At 36.2% G+C, this 14,827-nt stretch overlaps 1 protein-coding gene across 1 annotated transcript in view; it reads right to left on the bottom strand.

The window, feature by feature from the left end:
* The window catches only part of LOC132104520 (tubby protein homolog), an 82,072-nt gene that overhangs the window by 39,753 nt on the left and 27,492 nt on the right, over positions 1–14,827 (bottom strand). The window lies entirely within an intron of this gene.

The raw sequence follows: 14,827 nt of genomic DNA, 5'->3' as shown, positions 1-14,827 counted from the left end.
TGTCACACTTAGTCATGTTGATTTAGTGCATGGGTCAGGCACACACTTCCTTAACCAGTAAAATGCTCTTGGCGCTTTGTGTGTGCTGTTTTTGCCAGTTAAATGAATCAGAATATATGAAGTAAAATCAGCAAGAAAACAAGTAAAACTACAGCACAATACTTTAGGAAAGAACCATGCATTAAACAAGTCCCATGTTGAAGCACCATTGACTAACTGGCAAAAGGTCTGGTCCACATAACAGCCTATTCTGGACTAGAACAGTCTGTTCAGATAGGAAGAGTCTGATGAATGACATGTAAATCAATCAATCAAAAAGCATGGCAGTCTCTGTGAATGGCTCTGAAAACAGAGTAGAGACGTCGGCATGAAATTAAGCTTCACCAATATCCTGTAAATGCATGTTACTGATATTATTGTGAATAATATTTCCATGTATATAAGTTTAACTTTTGTCTGTAAAAATTACAGACTTCCCTCTGGTGATATATTAGTCCACTTACACCTAACTCAGACTATATCTTCACATACTTTATTACACAGAACATAAAAGTTCTGCTTGTGAGTATCTTGCTGGTAAATGGCTCAAAAGTGTTTTATAGAAAGCTGAATATCTTTCAAGAGATTTAATTCACTATCCTCAGTCACCAGTGCAGTCCAACGGGAACTACATTTCCCAGCATCCCTTCTGGTCAACACCTACACTCAGTCAGCCAACACCACACGCACCATAGATGATCTCATTAAGCCTAGTATGAGATCAGTTACTCTCCACTTCTTTCTTGTCTGGTCGCATCTGTCCATGTATGAGGACTTACCTGGCTACTTCCTTGGATAGTTCCCTGTCTTCAGTCAGTTTTCAGTTCCAGCCTCCACTGCACTGCACTGAAGTAGTTTAAGTCTTTGGTTCTTTTAATTGTGATGATTTTGGCTCACATTTAAAAAAAAACCACCAATTCATCTCATATCTCAACAAATTAGAATATGGTGACATGCCAATAAGCTATTCAACTCGAAATACCTGCTAAGGTTTCCTGAGCCTTCAAAATGGTCACTCAGTTTGGTTTACTAGGCTACACAATCACTGGGAAGACTGCTGATCTTACAGTTGTCCACAAGACAATCATTGACACCCTTCACAAGGAGGGTAAGCCATAAACATTCATTGCCATAAGAAGCTGGCTGTTCACAGAGTGCTGTATCCAAGCATGTTAACAGAAAGCTGAGTGGAAAAAAAGATGCACAACCAACCGAGAGAACCGCAGCCTTATGAGAATTGTCAAGCAAAATCAATTCAAGAATTTGAGTGAACTTCACAAGGAATGGACTGAGGCTGGGGTCAAGGCATACGGACATGTCAAGGAATTTGGCTACAGTTGTCGTATTCCTCTTGTTTAGCCACTCCTGAACCACAAACAATGTCAGAAGCATCTTAACTGGGCTAAGGAGAAGAAGAACTGGACTGTTGCCCAGTGGTCCAAAGTCCTCTTTTCAGATGAGAGCCAATTTTGTATTTCATTTGGAAACCAAGGTAATAGAGTCTGGAGGAAGGGTGGAGAAACTCGTAGCCCAAGTTGCTTGAAGTCCAGTATTAAGTTTCCACAGTCTGTGATGATTTGGGCTGCAATGTCATCTGGTGGTGTTTGTTCATTGTGTTTTTTGAAAACCAAAGTCACTGCACCCATTTTAGAGCAGTTCATGCTTCCTCCTGCTGACCAGCTTTTTGAAGATGCTGATTTCATTTTTCATCAGGATTTGGCACCTGCCCACACTGCCAAAAGCACCAAAAGTTGGTAAAATGACCATGGTGTTTGTGTGCTTCACTGGCCAGCAAACTCACCAGACCTGAACCCCATAGATTCTTCGGTCTCTGTATTGTCAAGAGGAAAATGAGAAACAAGAGACCAAAAAATGCAGATGAGCTGAAGGCCACTGTCAAAGAAACCTGGGCTTCCATACCACCTCAGCAGTGCCACAAACTGATCACCTCCATGCCACGCCAAATTGAGGCAGTAATTAAAGCAAAAGGAGCCCCTACCAAGTACTGAGTATATGTACAGTAAATGATCATACTTTCCAGAAGGCCAACAATTCACTAAAAAGTGAATTGGTGGGTTTTTGTTAAACGTGAGCCAAAATCATCACAATTAAAAGAACCAAAGACTTAAACTACTTCAGTCTGTGTACATTGAATTTATTTAATACACGAGTTTCACAATTTGAGTTGAATTACTTAAATTAACTTTTCCATTACATTCTAATTCATTGAGATGCACCTGTAAGTGAACTGTATGGTAGTAATCTGCAAAAATAACTTTGTTGAATTTATCAATGTGTCTACAAATGACTTACTTGAATTTTTTATTGATACAACATTGCACTGAGCTGTTAGAAAATAAATGCGTAGAGACGCTACTGCTTGATGATGTCAGGAACTGATGAATAGGCTTTTTGAACCGGTTCAATGAGCTGATTTGTCTGAAAAGAACCGATATGTGGAAATGAATCAGACTTTGCATCACTACAAGAAACCCAGTTCAGTCATTCTAGGTCTGTCCACTTCTAATAAGAATACCCCAACCAATTCCATGGCTTTTCATATGTCTGTTCCAGGCTACATGTCTGTTTTGGAGCACATACAATCTCCGAAGTACAGACCAAGATGCCAGCTAACCTCAGCCCATATGAGGAGGCAGAGAAAGAAGTGATTCCAACCCCTAAACCCTGAGTCCGCTCCAGTGTCTGCTCCAGCCAAGGAGCAAAGTGCAGAGATGGCTCCATTCCCAGAATTCAGTCACAAGAAAAAGTATATATTTTATTATGTGTTAACTCATTAAAGCTCTTTAGAAAATTAACCATGTTTTTAATATAGTAACTAGTTTATCTATGGTATTTGCAGTAAAAAAAAAAAAAAATTTTTTTTTTTTTTTTTTTTTACAAATTACTATTCTCTCATTATAGTAAACATAATTTTGCTATTTGTAGTAAAACTAAAGTAATCACAAATTTAACATGGTTTCATTATAGTAATTATAGTTTAATATTTGTAGTTAAACTATGGCAATACAAATGCTAGGCTAATATATCCATCAAAATGGCTGCTATTATCATATATATATATATATATATATATATATATATATAAACACAACTTACTACTCAGGCCTACTGGTAAATTGCTGCTAAAAACTGGTCAAGGAAGTATATAAATCTGAACATTATTTTATTTGTCAAAACAGTGCACATACATATATATATTTTTTTTTTTTTTGCAAACAAATGATCAATAAGTAGGTTAAATAATCATACAGGTCTAAATGCTTTACTTATTGTTATCTTTTTTTACAACTTTGGAATCTAAACTGGGAAATGATAAGAATTTAAATCAATAAGCAGAATCAGAGTCAGAATGGATCAAATTAAAACAATACCCAAACCTAGCCATATGTTGTGAAGTTCCCTGATTTAGGAGCATTTTATGAACACTGATTAGTTGATGGCAAAATTCAAAAAGACGGATCTTTAGCGCATGTTTTTTTTTTTTTTTTTGCCTAAAACGAACCATATCATATCCTTCAATATCTCTTTGAAAAAGAAATGTGTAACTTTTAAACTAGTATTAAAATGATTTAAATGTAGCTGTAGTAGTGTTAAATAAATAAAAAACATAATTATCTTCATTCAGATGTTCCAATTCTATAGGTTTGCTAACAAAAAAAGCTCTTAATTCCAAAGATAATACAAGTTAATCAGTGTATTCAGAAGGTTGCATTAGTGGCATAAGGTATTGTAAGAATACAACGTGACATTAAAATAATGCATTTACTTTTCACTTTTGATACTTAAGTGCTTTTAAAAGCATGTACTTTCATACTTTTACTCAAGTAAAAACCTGTTATTACAACTTTAACTTGTATTGGAGTAGTATTTGACCAGTAGTATCTGTACTTTCACTCAAGTAATAAAGTTGTGTACTTTGTCTGCCTCTGCTGACCAGGCATGGCCTGAGGCCATTGCTAACCTCTCTGTACTTAACATTCCATTCGCTCCAGATCTGCCCTGGTGGTCTTCTGCTCCACTGTGGAGTTGTTCGGCACCATCTTTGTTGCTGTGGTGGTTGTCTGCTCCACCGTGGGGTTATTTAGGCCCACCTACAGTACACTACTCTGGTGGTCATCTGCTCCATCTGGGAGATCCTCAGTTCCATCTACATTGCTCTGGTGGTCATCTGCTCTACCATGGGGATCCTTAGTCCTGTCTACACTGCTTTGGTGGGCATCTGCTCCACTGTGGAGATCTTCATTTCCTTCTGCTCTGCCATGGTGGTCTTCGGTGCTGTGTTGGATGGGCTCTGCTCCACCTTGTTGGCTTCCTGCTTGCCTGGGTCCAAACAGGCTCATATTGTCCTGGTTTCTTACTCTCTCTCCTCCCCAGTTAGGCCTGTTTTGATGCAAGGTCACACTTTCTGGGAGGGGGGAACACAGTCCCAATCCCGAGTCTGCAGTCAAAATCCTCAGTCTGCAGTCAATTCACTTTCCTCTCAATCCCAGCATCCATTCTGGTCAACTCTGCAATCAGTCAGCCATCAACACACCTGCCATAGATGATCTCATCAAGCCATGTATATATATAGAGTAGTTACTCTCCACTTCTTCCTTGTCTGGCCTCGTCTGTCCACATATGAGTACTTACCTAGCTACTTCCTTGGATACTTAACTGTCTTCAGTCAGTCTTCAATTCCAGTCTTTACTAAGCCTTCACCAAACACCTGCCAGCACCTACAACAAACAAAGTACTGTTTATGCTCAAACTAAGTGGTATCTATCTTCATTGAATAATATACTCACCTGTTTAACATGCTGCTTCTCTGAAAAGCCTGTGAATAAAGACTTTTTGACACTACCTCTGAGTCTTCCTCTTCTGTGCTTGTGACGTATATGTTTTATCCAAGTTGAGCATTAATGACAATAAAACAAAGTCTAAGTAATGGCATCAGTTTAGAGCTGGATATTGCCAACTATCCAAGTATGTCTTATAGACCGAAATGTTACAATGCAGCATATTATAATATGACTCTGAAAGGAGGACAGTCGCTGCTAGTTTTGCTTTCACACAAAAGAACAGAAGGCAAAGATAAGACAAACATCTGTCCTGCTTTCATCTGGTGCTCAAAAAAGAAATTTATACTATCATATTCTACTCTCAGTGGCCAAAACCGTTCATCAGAGACCTGCAAACAGTTCCTGCAGGGGAGCCGAGGTCAACATTCATCCTAGCACCAGTCAAAAACAGTGAAAATGGTGGGATGATGCTGCTCCAGCAGAGGGAGAGCAGGTGGAAAAGCAGCATGGCTGGTAAATATTTGATGGTGCTGCAAGCCTTCTAAAATCACACTATACTGAGCTCATCGCCTGGGCAGATCCATTAGCTAAACCTACGGCCACCATGCCTAAAATTATGTAGTCCACCATCAAGCTGTGCTAACAGTGAACGCACACTGCTAACCTGATTGACAAATTTCCAAAAAGAGTCAATAAAGTGTGACACTTGCATAAATGCAAAGTAGATATTGGCTGTTTTGATGCACTGTAGTGCGTCAGTGTTGAGAATAGCCATGACAGGGGGTCTCTGTGTAACATGGGGCTTGCTAATGTTGCCAAGGCCGGCATGCGGGCAGCTGCAGAGCCAGAGTATGAAGAGCTTTGTTAATAATGCAGAGACTATGACATGCAGGACACGAGGTGCCAACAGTTGTTGATGAATGAACATAAACCTACACTGACCTATTTTACTCTCTTCTTTGAATTTGGTTTTGCTAAAGGTTTCTTTTTAGGAAGGGTCAACATTTAAAAGTAATAGGGTTGCTTTAAACATGCTATATTTAAGTAAAAATTACATTTTTTAAGTTTTACGAACTTATGAACTTATACCACATTTAAAAGCAACAGAAGATTAACAGTAAAATCTGTAAAACTGTATAATAATACAAAAAAATTGGACCAGGCAGGGCCTTAAAAAATCAGAGGAAAGGTCTGTGAATTTTCCCAATTGTGGTTCTACTAATGTTAAATGTAAAAATTAGTTATTGGACCCTGTGAACAAATTATTTAAAATAGGATGTTTACTGTGCAGAAGGACAGAAGACATATATGAAGGTAAAGAGTCTCTCATGCTCATCTTGAGTGCTAGTGAAATGAATCTGCATCCTGACGTCCCTTTTGATTACATTATATAATCCTGCTATTTTAAACCAATCCCAAGGTTTTCCATTTTAATTGGGGATGAACTTATGTTCCAGTTGCTCTAAGGCTGCTTTTTCTTTAATAAGCCCAGAGATGTAGGTTCACAAAATTACATTAAAATCAAAGGAAACCAATACAAAATGAAACTAAAACTCCATGATACTCTTCAAGGCTTTCTGTCTCCTCTTTTTATGTCAATAGCTCGGAGATTCAGGCAAAAACTAGATCCCAGAAGTATAAGCCATCAGTTCTAATTTAAAAACAATCTGATGACCTTTTCATTAAAAACCATTCATAAGGCAGCGGTTCTCAGTGAGAAATAGACCTTTTGTGATTATAGCCACAATTGTGAAGATAAATATTTACTGACATCTAATTGAGGTTGCATTAGCAGTGGCTGGAAATCCCAGATGGCTTGCTGGGTTTGTAGAGAAGGGTCTATATAAACAGAGGAGTCTTTATTCCAACTGAGGACTAAATCTTTATGTGGTGAAGAAAAAAAATAGGGGAATGGCAAAGAGGAAGTATGAGAAATGTTGGCTGATGGTCTGCATTGATTCCCAATGACGGAAATAACAGCTCATGCCTGAACAGACCCATCTATAGGGTGACATTTAGATCTCATTCACAGATTACTCACTATAAAAGAGACAGACATATGAGGTGTTTGGATGAAAAAAAAAAAAAAAAAACCTCTAAAAAGACAGACAATCTTTCATTCCATATTGTTCTGCGCCCTGTCTAGTCTAGATGACTAATTCCTGTCCACAGGGTCAAGGTTGGGTTAGCATGGCTGCATTAGCTTCTGCTGGTAGAAGCTATAACTACACCATCTGGCAACAAAAGACATCTTTCTTCATTGATGTATATTCAAAAGAATCAATGTCAAAAATCTCAAATTTAAAAACATTTAAATATTTCATTATATTATAGCCTAGTAGATATTTTGCCCAGGTCATGTTTAAAGTCCAAGACAATCTCAAATTCCTTTTGTCAACATTTTTCTATATGCTACACTTAAGTATTACAAAACCTTCTGCAGTACAGTTCATTAAAAATTTATTATTTTAATTAATTGCTCATTAATTTATACCTATCCAAAAGTAAATATATGAGGTTTTTCTTGTAACAAAATCATTTTTATCTTTAAAATCATTTACTATTAAAATTAATAACAGCCAAACAGCTGTCACTGAAATGAATGAAAATGTTAACAGATATTTTAAATAGATTATTGTCAGGAACATAGACTGTCTGTGCCGTGTTCTGCTCCCCATGACCTAGTTTTCTCTTATATGTTACCTCCACATATGTTACCTGCCCATATTTGGTTTCTTTCCTGTTCCTGTTGTGTTTATTGATTCCAGGTGTCTTGGTAATTCCCTCGTTTAGTTATATTATTTAGGCCCTGTGTTTTCCAGAGACCTGCATCCAGTCTAAACATCTATTCACCTGTGCTACAGTACATGTGTGTTCATACCCGTGGGTGTCTCTATTTAGATTAAAGATTGTTCAATTTGTTTATCTCCGTCATCTCTGTGCACGTCATTCCAACACAGTATGTAAACTGTGACAATGATGCAATATATGAACTTAAGACATAAATATCTTAAAAAGAAACATCACTACATTTTCCTGACATTAAGAAAATATAAATTTGACTTTTATAAGGCTTCTTAGCTTTGTTCACACTGTCAGATATTTGTGGACAAAAATGTAATATCAGATTTAATATAAAGAATCTAAATATTGAAAAATCTATTTAGTATCAAAAACAATTTAATATCAAAAAGGTCAATACTTTGTCCTAAATCACCTGCTCCCTCACTTCATTTAGTGGAACAGAGCTTCAGAATAACATGCCCAGATTAGAAACATGCTTCAGCTCTAGAGGGAGCTATGACATGGCTAATAAACCAGAGATGTTCCTTAGGGAACTGGGTATGAACAGACTATTCACTACTGCATTTGAAAGATTTATGTCAATTCTGTCATCATTCGCTCACAGTCATGAGTGAATGATGCCAAACCTGTATGACCAATAAACTATTGAGATTACCCTTCCGAGATTTGAAAGATGCAGCAGAGAACCATCAAGAGTTTTCATTTGTGGCTGAACAAACCCATTAAGAAATGTCTCAACATTTGACACTCTGCATAGCCACAGTGCACAACTGTCTAGAGGTACATTTCTGTGGAGAAGGGTTATAGGTACTATTTGTTCATCCTAAAGACCCAATGAAATCGATTTATGCCAAGCTAAAGCAGCACCAGGATTTTACAAGGCAAGCAACATGAAAATTCTCAAATACTTCAGTGCAGTAGTTCAGACAAGGAGAAGAGAGACACACGAATGGCTAGAACCTCAGGGTTAATGACTGTGCACAAGCACTCACCCCAGTTCTGCAACAGAACTTACATAACATGTATGAATGAGTGTGTAGAGCTTGAAGGCAGGTATGCTGCCATGAACTCTTATTGCCAGATATCTATCCACGCTAATGAGGGTGATGCAGTAATGGGGCCTCTCACGTTTGTGTCTGTACTGCAGAATGTTCTCACACTGGTGACTATATGCAGATCCTCTGCACAGATGATTCCAGATCTACATATCTCCACCATATTCCATTTATTCACACATGTATGCAAATTAATTTTAACTGCACTAATTTTATTAATGCGCGATTAATGCAGCACACATTTTCTGTTTCAGGGATTCCACAGGGTCCTTAAAAAGGCTTAAAAGGTCTTCAATTTAGTTGTATCAAATTTAAGGCTAAAAAAAAGTCTTAAATGGTACAAGAAAGCTGATTTCAAGAGGTCCTAAATTTGGGAAGGAAAGAGAAGAATTGCGATATGGCTTAATGCAACGATTAAACTTCAAAAGGCGATGATTTCATATAGGGCTGGACGATTAATCGAAAAGTAATCAAAACCGAAATTCATAACCTCTAACCGACGTAATTCTCCCATGTCGGTTATTTCGTTTTTTTAATCCTGTTAATACGTCCACATTAAAATCATACTAGCGCGTGTGTAGCCACAGGACTCTGCTCTCCAATCAGTGTCATATAAGCAAAACATGGAGGTGAACGCCGGTTCAACACACAGTGATGGCCTTGCGTCTTCACTAAACTTTGGCAGTTGTATTTGTTTTATGGTTTGGACATTCAAGCGATTAGATGATCGGATGTGCATTATTATTTTTGAGCTCCCATGTTCACGCAGCTGCATTGTGGCACGAACACTCATTTAAACAGTAGCTATGAAGATCGCGCGCACAGAGGAACGCAGAAACTAGTTGTCAGCGCTGTCCTGTGATTAATCACTAAAGTAGCTTAGAATCTCAAAACTTATTATAGCATGTTTGTGTGCAGCGCACATGAAGCACAAGCGTGTGTATAGAGAGCAGCGGTCGGTGGTCGTGCTGCGGGTTCCCGGTTTGTGTCCGTTTTCGGACTGTTCTGTGTATTTTAACTGTAGAAAAGGTTGTTCCGAGTCGAAACTACGATACAGAAAACTACATCAGTGTATCATCATGAACGCAGCCATTTTTGTCTTACGTGAACATAAACAGATGAGAAAGAAAACACACATGTGCAGTATTTTTGCTTAGAGACAACAGCCTAATAAACGCGCTGTCTGTCATTAATGTTAATCAAAGAACAAAAGAAAACCATTCACTGATCTTGACTGAATATATTTAATAACTTTACTTGATTAATCTTTATTTTATTTGTAAAAATAAATTGTTTAATTGTATTTATTTATGATTTTGCTAATTGATTTGTTTGTTCCTATCTTATTACTGACCTATCTTATTACTTGTCTTTAACACTTTAATATTTGAAATTTATATTAATGTAGTTGTTTTTGCTATGGAATTTTCTTTAATCACAGGCAAAATTCCTCTTGCGGTGTTTTGTAGGCTGCTGATTTTTGCTCATGTTATTCAGCTGCAACAGAATGCTTTGTAAAAATGTCTAAAAATGTTTGACTTAATTGTTTTTATATTGGATTTTTTATCTTATTGGAATCGAAACTAGGAATAGATAAGAATCGGAATCGATAAAATTCAAACGATACCCAACCTTAGTAAGAAATGTTACGAACATAGATAAAATAACTGCTGATAGTCAATCATATTTACAGTACAAACCTTGTAAGTGAACTATGAGGGCAAAAAAACAAAACAGAAACAAAATAATCGTTCATTAATCGTAATCGAGGTAAAATGTTCAATTAATCGAGGATTTGATTTTAGGCCATAATCGTCCAGCCCAAATTTCATACAATAAATATGAGCCCTGCAGCTTTCAAAGTCAGCTGCTGCGTTGTTTTGTTTACAGTTGGAGAAACCACTATATTTCTGCCATTCCGACAGCGCCATCTGCTAGCAAAAAATTAATTAGCATTTTCAATAAGCCTGTCTGTTGTTTTTGTTCAGAGCATTGGGAACATCCACCCATTTTTATGCAGCAAACACACAGTTGTAAATATGAACTGGTAGATCAATAAGAAGATAATGCATTATAAAAAGCTAAACAATTAAGCCAGTAAAATATAGTTATATGTTATTTAATTAATATAATAATTGATACTTTTGACTTTTGATTAAATATATTAAAAATGGTTTTAAAAACTTTTTTGTGAAAATCTGTATCTGAATTCTTTATGCTCTATGTTGAATACGGTTTCACTAATAATAAACATACATTTGCATAAAACATCCATATTTGTCCATGCCCTTGTTCATTAGAGTATTAAAAACTTGAAAATGATTCATTTCAGTTACATTTAGAACAGATAAAAATGTACAATTAAATTGTGATTAATCACAAGTTAATTATTGACAATCATGCGATTAATCGTGATTCAATATTTTAATCGATTGACAGAGTCAATCAAGACTTTGCCTAAATTTTTTTGTTTCTTACAGTAGATGTTTGATGATGCAGACCCCCAAATGATGATCTCCTGCAAGTGACACGCTTTCTAAAATACTTAGACACACCAGTTTTCAGTAACAAATGAGCTTTCAGAAATCATTTGAATATGCTGATTTGGTGCTCAAAAAGTCTTAATATTATCAATGTTGAAAATGGCTGTGCTGATTAATATTTTTGCAGAAACCTAGATACATTGTTTTAGTGTGTTTTTTTAATCTTTTGTAACCTTATAAATATATTTAATGTCACTTTTGATCAATTTCAGAATAAAAATATTAAATTCAAAATAAATATTATTGATCCCAAACTTTTGAACAGAAGTGTATTTTTATGTACAGAGACCCACTTATACTTAAAAAAATATATAATATTATAAATATTTATGAAATATAATCTGTAAAATATTTACTTTCTAGAGTAAATATACTTAAAGATGACAATGTGACTTAGATCTACAAACCTGAAATTCCGGAACTCTGAAAACTTCTGCTCTAGATTTTCACAAGAATGTCACAAACTGTGCTCAGATTTTCTTATATGAAGTCTCATTCTTATTCAATGTGAACATCATTTCTCATTAAAATTTTCCAATAAAAATATGTTCTATACAATCCACATTAATTAATCTGAGCACAAGGGATAATCCACATAAGAAATGATGGGTGACACATGAACATGACGATTAGTAGACCCGACCAACACAAAATGAACAGACATGAACTTAAGTATGGGATTATTAACAAAACACACCTGAACCACATGAGACAATCAACAGGAGACAGAAACTAGGTCACACAGAGCACACGGGGCAAGAAAACATGACCAAATGTCCATACTGGTGACTGTAGTAGTCTGATTCAGTTTATTTTAGGTCACAGCTACCATCCTATTTCTAGTAGCTAAAAAAAGCTAACCGAAACTGTAACAGTACTTGGCTTTCCTCTCTCCTACCAGTGTCCAGAACACTCAGCATTTTAAATGAAAGTCAATTTCCATTTCATCAAAGGAGCAGCGTAACACACAACAGCTGCAGCAGTCATGTAAAGCACAGGTGCAGAAACCAGAAGGCACAAGGTGATTCTTGTCTCACATTGCAACACTACTCTCTGCACTCATACAGCATCACTGCAGCCCCAAATTCCCCAGTTTCACTCCAGCACCAGAATGAAATATGCACATGCATTGAAAATGATGTGGAGTTGAAAATGTCAGCATAGTCAAGCCACTTGTGCTGTAGACATGGAGAGATCCAATCTGTCTTAATGATAACTGTAGCTGCAGATGACTAAACAATGTGAATCCAAATGTGTACTACTGTATATACAAGATTTTTCCTTAAAGGGGACATTGGATAAAATGTTCACTTTTTTTTAATTCGGTTAGGTTTCTGGCATGTCTGCCAGCTCATAAAAGCTGAAAAGACAACTCACAGCACGTTTGTTATGCGCTGTCTCTGAGTCCGATACTGCCATCCAGCGAGATGTTTCAATTTGCAGTCGGTTTCTACTAGCTATTTAAATAAGACCACCTGTGAACAGAGCTGTTTTTGACAAGGTGAAAAGGGCGTTGTTTTACATGACCACAAGGAATTTTAACCAAAATTGTTAACCAAATGTTACAGACATTTCATGAAGACCCTAAAGAATCATACCAACTTGTGGAAAATGGGCATCTGATGTACCCTTTACAGGAGTAGTCCACCCAAAAATGAACATATGCTAAACATTTACTTACCCTCAGGACAGCTGATACAATAATCATCACAATAATCCATAAGTAATCCACACGACTCTAATTGATCAGTTAATGTCCTGTGAAGTGAAAAGCTGCATGTTTGTAAGAAACTAACCTGTCATTTAGGTGTTTACATTTGAACCATTGCTTCTGGCCAAAAGCATAATCCATCTCCTGTTTGTCCTCTCACATTAAAGTTCTCTGACAAAGTTTGGCTTGCAAACAGTGCTTGATCTTTACAAATTTCTTTCCTGATTCAGACAAGTTGACTTTTTCCAACTGTTTTAAGTTAAAAAGCCTTTATTCATTTCTTTATTACAAACCGTTTTTAGCTTCAAAGGATGTTAGTTGATGGTCTGGGATCATGTGGATTACTAGTTTTTATCAGCACTTTGGACTCTATATATTCGTATATACTCTTATTCTCATGACACCCATTCACTGCAGAAGATCCATTGGTGAGCAAGTGACGCAGTGCTAAACCTTGGAAGGCCTTAGGCGGAGTACATTCAAACTTTTGAATAAATTTATTTTTCTTTTTGTGTTCATTTCTTTAGGGATACTGACTCGGTGTCATACTAGTATATATATATATATATATATATATATATATATATATATATATATATATATATATATATATATATATATATATATATATATATATATATATAAAAGTAAAGCATGTTCAGAATCACAATAATCTAAGTTTTGTGATACACAGATACAGTATAGGGAATGTGTTTCTAGGGATGCCATGCATCATTTCTGACACTATCTTTAGTGTCAGAAAACTCTTGCAAAATGCTTTGAATCTGAATCTACCTTAGTGATATCATCTGACAGTTCGAATGCAACCTCTGAAGGTTGCAAATCCGGTAATTCTGCAAACAGCAGCAAACTTGATAACATCAGTCAGCTCGCCTTGGCTACTGCAATTTTCCTCAATGTATATTTACAATAAAACGAAATTGGATATCAAATATCACTGCCTCCTTTAGTTTATCATTTAAAAATAATAATAGCAGCAGAAATGTACTTCGTTTAGGGAAATGATAAATTAAATAGAGGCCAAAGATTACCTGTTAGATTGACCCAAAATGAATTATATTTTATGTTTAACCACTAAAGAGACATCAGAGCCAGCGGCACATATCAGAAGGACTAGCAGAGTTGAGAGTGCTCTCGGCGGATGGGCGTTTTCTGCAAATAGCACATTCGAATATTTGAGCTCACAAAAAATTTATATTTGAATATTCGTTCATTTAAATTAAGTTTAATAAGACAGAGGTAATTTTTCAGCAACATTTATTGTTTCCGTCAAGCTTGAACATTACTCTACCTCATGTTTTGTAGCTGAAAACCTTTAACAATGTGTGCAAACAAACAAAAAAGTACAGATTAAAAGCAAAACAAAAAAAAGTGAACAAAGGAAAAACTTAAATAAAGCAGCCTGCAGCAATTAGGCTATTGTACAGAGCGTAGCCTACATTTAACTTGGAAACTTTTAAACAGTAACAGTAATATTTTGAAAATGATCTGAATAAATGGTGGTTGAACTCAACCAATGCTGCGTGAACTCAACCAATCAAAATGTTTAGCGCCCAAATCCCGCCCCCGAAAGTTCTGGAGGTGAGTGGGGATCGGATCAAGTGGACAAGTAGTAGGATGATTGGACAGGAGAAGTTCGGAGACATCCATCTCTGAGAGTGGGGAGAAGGAGGAGAAAGATTATTATATTAAGATATTATAGATTATTAATAAGATATTATAGATTATTTTACTGAACTATTAAGTGTGCAGTTCATGATAAAGATTAATAAATATGATTTTAATTTTCACCAATGACAGCACTATCATTAGATAAAATTAAAGTCAGCATTTTAAAGTTAAAGGGTTAGT

Source organism: Carassius carassius, chromosome 2 (assembly GCF_963082965.1).
Source record: "Carassius carassius chromosome 2, fCarCar2.1, whole genome shotgun sequence".
Classification (NCBI taxonomy): Eukaryota; Metazoa; Chordata; class Actinopteri; order Cypriniformes; family Cyprinidae; genus Carassius; species Carassius carassius.
Note: the sequence above shows the minus strand (reverse complement) of the source record. Positions and strands in the feature narration are given on the sequence as shown.